This window comes from Dermacentor variabilis, chromosome 2 (genome assembly GCF_050947875.1).
Source record: "Dermacentor variabilis isolate Ectoservices chromosome 2, ASM5094787v1, whole genome shotgun sequence".
In the NCBI taxonomy this organism is placed as follows: domain Eukaryota; kingdom Metazoa; phylum Arthropoda; class Arachnida; order Ixodida; family Ixodidae; genus Dermacentor; species Dermacentor variabilis.
Genome location: NC_134569.1, coordinates 239,568,025 through 239,574,241, shown reverse-complemented (window position 1 = coordinate 239,574,241; position 6,217 = coordinate 239,568,025).

The window sequence follows — 6,217 nt, the reverse complement described above, 5'->3', positions numbered from 1 at the left end:
AGATACACTTCAGAAAGCGAAAGACACTAGTAGCCGAATTATGGGAAGTACTTACATTATCAGCCGTGCAGCCTGTTTCAGCTGACACTGCGCGCTTCTATTCGGCATGTGAATCCAGTTCAGTACAAGTTCACTGTGCTCCTTCATTCACTTCTTTCAAGTGCATCCGTCTTTTGGGCTAGTTGGAGATAAATCGCTCGTGTAGCAGTCAGAACACTGACGCGCTGAAGCATACGTGACAACGCAGTCATGTTTTATTCAGTGTGTCCTTATACTTGAGCACTGCAAAAAGAAATCTGTTTGCAACGTGTGCCCCGTGTGCAGTGCATAGCAGGACATGCATCATTCAAGACCTATGCATGTAGCAGCGTATACCATGATTGCTTCGATGCCTCCTTCAGAAGCAGCAAGTACTGAGTAAGTGAAAGTGTAATTGATTTTTTATCTCACTTTTTGTTTAGAGAAAGTGTAGCTGGTGTGAGTGCAGTCGGTATGCTTAAACTGCTGGAATCCCTTCAGCTTCCACTAAAATGTTTGTGCTGCGATACTATAAATTGTAGTCAGGTCAAAGATCTACAAAAACTAAGTTACTCATGCATCTGCGCAGAATGTGTTTGATTAACAAGTTAACACTTCCACTGCAACAGTATGCCGATGCACAGCATATGCGCTTGCAATAAATACATTCCGTAAAGGTGAACGACTGGGCCTACAATAACAAACTTTGTAGTAGCACTACGAAAAGTGCTGCCATGCGTATCAGCCACAACAAAACTGCTGTACGCCCAACCTACTTCCATGGAGGCACCTCTATAAAGACGGCTCGGTCCCTTGCCATTCTAGGTGTAACATTTAGCTCTTCTCTCAACTTTTCCACATATGTCACCAGCACTGTGTCTAAGCATCAGCCCATTTTTGGGTTTGTGTCCCGTGTCTCCTTTCCCTGATGACGTAAGGTTTTCCGAGCACTCTACGCTTCTATCATTCTGTCACGACTTGAGTACTGCTCATCAGCATAGTTCCCGTACCAAACGCTCGACGCTAACAAACTTAAGCTTGTTCAGCGCCGGACAACATGCACCCTCTACTCGTCTTTTCGGTTGTCGCAAGCTCATGCCAGCCTACGAGGATTGCCTCAAACCCCTCAAGTAGCACACCCTGCAATACCAGCACAACATTGCACTAGTCTATACTGCAGGTTGCTTGACGGCTCTTTGAACAGCACCAATCTTTCTTCAGTTCGTCTGAACAAGTGGTCAGCACAGCCCGAGCCCTCATCGTGCCTCTGTGGCCCGACACCACAACTCCATGATTATATCTGGCATACAGAGCTTTCTCTTCACCCCCCTTGTCCATTTGGATTCTCGTTCCTTGGAACCAGACTGCATTGGCACTCCTGTGTGTTGTGCACCCGTCGAATGTGTGCGTGTGTGCCGTGCTGTGTTATTGAGCAAGTGTGTGTGTGTGTGTGTGTGTGTGTGTGTGTGTGTGTGTGTGTGTGTGTGTGTGTGTGTGTGTGTGTGTGCGCGCGCGCGTGTGTGTGTGTGTGTGTGTGTGTGTGTATGCGTGTGTGTGCACGTGGAGGGGAACGAGGTGTCGTCAGCATCCTGCAAATTCCTGCTCTGGATGGCTGGTTATCAGACGCTCTAACATACAGGCATCAGCCTTTCTTTTAGTCTAGAGTGCCAAGTTACCACTAAGATTATTATTATTATTGCTATTATTATTATTATTAGAATCATCACTATGACCACATTGATTGTGTTGAAGCCAGCGTGACACATAATTCAAAATATTTCTGGAGCTTTGTGCGCTCTCAGTCTTCTAAAAAGAGTGCCAAAGATATACGTCTTCTTCATGGAAAGGGTGGTGTTGTCTCGAACACTGCTGATGCCTTTGCAGAACATTTCTGTTTGCTATATGGTGTGAAATATGCTTCAAGTAACCTTCCTTCTCAGTCTGGCACAGTGTGCACGCTATCCGTCAATGAAAAGCTTGTTGTCAAGTGTATGAAGTGCCTTAAACCTTCGCTTTCTTGTGGTGTTGATGGTATTTCTTCCGCAGAGCTTAACCCTTTGAGACGCTGTCTACACAATTGTGCACACCAGTAGAGTGCATCAATAGCAAAAGCACTGATGAAAGTAATGGTATTTAAAATGTGTTTCATACATCTTGAAACATTTATTATTGGAACTGTCCTGCAATTTTGAATAATGTGCACAATGTTTTAGCAAATTGAGAGGGAAGGTAGACGGCTGGGTGTTTTTACTCTGTGTCAATATGTTGTATGTAGCGGGTTCACTTGTTTCATTGTTTTTACAATATCATGTACCAGGCATAATTTTCAAGTGGCTGGATAAGTGCTTTTCGATCTTTTCAAAACACGAAATAGTACATTTCTCATATTTTGTGTTCCTGTAGGAAGTTTTCGCATGGAGTTGAAATTTTGTAAACTTGACAAAATTCGCTGAACAATTGAAAATTCTTAATATTTTCTGCAGCTGTACACTTTCTACGATTCTGAAAATGCGAGAGATTGGGTGAAAGCAACTTTTCAATCAACAGGATAACGTGGCATCTGAAAGGGTTAAGACGTATGGAAGCATACTTGTTCCCTGTTCTCACAAACATCTTCAATAGTTCCCTGAAGTTTAGTGCCTTTTCTAGCACTGGGAAGGTAGCATGGACATTTCCCATGCACAAATCAGGTGCTAGATGTGCAGTTACTAACTTCCGACCTATATCTATCCTGTGCAGTGCGTCAAAAGTGTTTGAATTGATATTGGATTCCTTGCTTTCTGTTAGTGCTAAGAGCATTTTAATAAATTAACAGCATGACTTTTTGTGCCGACAACTTAAAACTATTTGAGACTGTGAACAGTGTTCACCACTGCATCGACTTCCAAAAAGACATTTTTTCACTCTCAAACTGGAGCAGAGACAATAAGTACTCTTAAATGCTTCCAATACTATGACATTAAGTTATATGCAGAAAACGCACCATGTGAAATTTTGATACACCCTACATGATGCTCTACTCCTTAGGGTCGATGAAATGAAAGATCTTGGTGTGTACTTCGACAAGATGCTAAGCTTCTCTTCACACAGATAATTACACAACATGCCCTTCAGGCTCTTGGAATTGCATGCCGTATGTTGCATGATTTTCATTCGCCTATTGTGTTTCTGAAATTCTGCTGTGTGCCGCCAACTACTAGAGTATGCCTCTGTAGGAGGGGGTGCAACGAGAAAATCTAATTCTGACCTCATTGAACGCATCCAGAATAAATTGATATCTTAAATCACCACTTTTGCCATTCTGGCGACCACAGTGAGCCTTCTCAAATATACTTGAACTTGCCCCTCTAGATTCAAGACTTAATCACACCTTTTGTTCCTGTATAAGGTGGTCCATGACATTATGCATTCCCTAAAGCTTCTTGATCATATGCATTTGTTCGTGCCGCAACAGTATACCAGGTAGCATTGCACATTCGTGGCTTGGCCTTGTTGCAAGATTGTGCTGTATATGACTCGACTCCAAAACATACTTCAGAGTTCGTTTCCTGTGCTTTGTGTATCTGGAGATAATCACGTAGGATTAACTCCCGTTTACTTTTCCTCTTTTCCTTTTTTCCTTATTTGTTTCCCTATCTTGCATTTTTTTGGTCTACCACATTCATGTTTTCTGTACATATTGTCTCGCATAGTGCTCGTTAAGTGCACCAGTAAAAAGGCTCTCTAGCTGTTCCTGGGCAATTTGAATGATTATTATTATCGTAGTATAAAATCGAGCTTTTAGGTATTTACTAGTATACTATTTCCGTGCAGTAGCTTTTGTGCAATAAAAAAGGCCATTAAATAAAAAGAGCTATAATAATATGGTATATGCCTGATCGCATGCATTGTGCTATTAGTTTCGTCTGAGTAATAATAATGGTTAGCTACTGTATCCAGTGTTGTGCAATAAAATATGCCACAGCAATTATTGCGTGCCTCGCAGAACAAATTGAACATATCTTTCTCAGTCAAAACATCATAGAAGGCTGAAAACAATAAAACATTTTTTTTTGTGGCGACGAAGTGTATAAATTGTGAAAATAACCTCTTTATATATTTCTTAGACTATGCAAATGAGCTGACCCATACATTCGAATAAGCGCTTCAACAGTGCGACTCGGCAAAGGGCAACGAAAGACCCCTATTAAAACCCTCCAATTCTCAAGTTTGTATTATCTGACGGTATGTCACTTCAATAATGTAAAGAAAGACAAACTTGACATGTGGAAACCAGTTACAATAGAACATGGCCCTTACACTGTGAAAATGTTTTGTAGCAATACACTCAATGTGAAGGCCTCCGGATGCGGTGTTGATGCATCAAAACAACCCAGAATAATAGAGGTGATTCATGGGCTAGATTTAACAGAATCAAGAATCGTGGGGAGACAAGCTACGAATTACATCAATTTTAGCTATTCTAGATTTTTTTGTGAGTGCTATAGGTGTTTCAATTCTTTTTTGCTGATTTTCTCAGAACCCACTTTTTCACGTTCCTTTCATGGACCAACAAGCATAATTATATTGACACGGATGCTTTATCTGTATCTGGTTACCGTATTTCACCGGCTAAAAAATGTTAAACGTTTATCGCTCGGTGCAGGATGCGCCTGAACGTATCGTAAGTTTCGCGAATGTTATCGATGGTTCTGTCTGTTGTCGACGAACCCTGTTAATCTGATTGCATACGCGAAACGAATTGTATAGTAGTTTCTGGAAGGCGCGCGGGCACCGGCGAATTGGCTGTAACTTTCGACGATTGATGTATGCAAACCGACGCGCTTGACCCACAGACGAGATTTTCGACGATTGCCGACATTGCTGGCCGCTGTCGTTGCGATTGAGTCGGCACTATTTATTTACCGTCACTACAAGGTGACAATATTTCCAACACAGATTTCTTTCAGTGATACTTTGCACGCCTGATTCTTACATAGTTGGCTGTGCACTGAGCTACCAAACAATGAAATGGTAGAACAGTTCTTGATATGATATGGCATCATCGCGCAGGTGTTTACAAAGCAATCTTGCAGGCAGACGACTCGCGAGCGCTGATGTCAATATTTTGTGCACTATTTTTACTTCAAAAATAAAAACAAACTGTTACGGCAGGAGTATATTCATTATTCAAACATGTTTTTTTATATCTAAAAGTGCATACAGATCGCTAACTTATTGTTTCAAGCTTAGTTTACAGCAGGCTGTTTTAGGCCGGGCTTTGACGGATGAAGAGAAAATAGTCCAGCAACAGTGAGCCGCAGCTGAGGAGCGAGCTTCGGCGCGCGTCGGAGCTTCGCTCCAGTGGTTCCGTGCCCTCTTTCTCCGACCTACGCGAAGCGAAGCGTTCGCTTGTCGGCACGCGCCGAATCTTGCTGACGCGTGCCAGTGGCTGGGGCATAAGAGCCGTCGGTAGGCTCCGCAGTGGCGAAGTGGACGCAACCGGGGTTCGTAAATCGCTTGTGCGCGAGAATGGTGCCGGTGTCGAGGAACTCCGGCTTAATGCGGTCGATGGAAACGTTGTCCTCCCGTCCATTTAGCGCAGGAATAGGTGCTTGGGGCAGCGCTTGATGACCTTGAATGAATGAATGAATGAATGAATGAATGAATGAATGAATGAATGAATGAATGAATGAATGAATGAATGAATGAATGAATGTGTGGCTTAGTGGCGCAAGGGCCAGATATGGCCAAAGAGCGCCAAGACAGTGTTAGTGATTTCGTGGTGGAATAATGAGTTCTGTGAAGAAGATGTGACTTGGCTGTAAAGTGGCCTAAAATAGTCGCTGTAAAGTGCGTAAAATCTACGTGCTATAAAATTATGGTGATGACCAATGACGAATACTATGAACATTAAAATCCATCGTAGAAGAATGATGCAAAATAGAAAATATATAAGATGGTAAAATTACTTGGAGCACTGGTGCCTCGCCAGAGCCCTTGAAACAGAAGGGCCTAGAGGCATGTGCTGTACGAAAGAGCTATCACAACGGCATCCTCTGAAGAGAGGACCCGCTACAAACATGTGGGGCTAACAACATGCAAGACAACATCTTTCAGAAAACTTAGGACTGTGTTGGTGTCAAATAAAGGTTCTGGGCCGAGTAGCACTACGGGATGTAGGGGGATGTGCTGCTCGTATGCTAGGGAAAAATGTTTC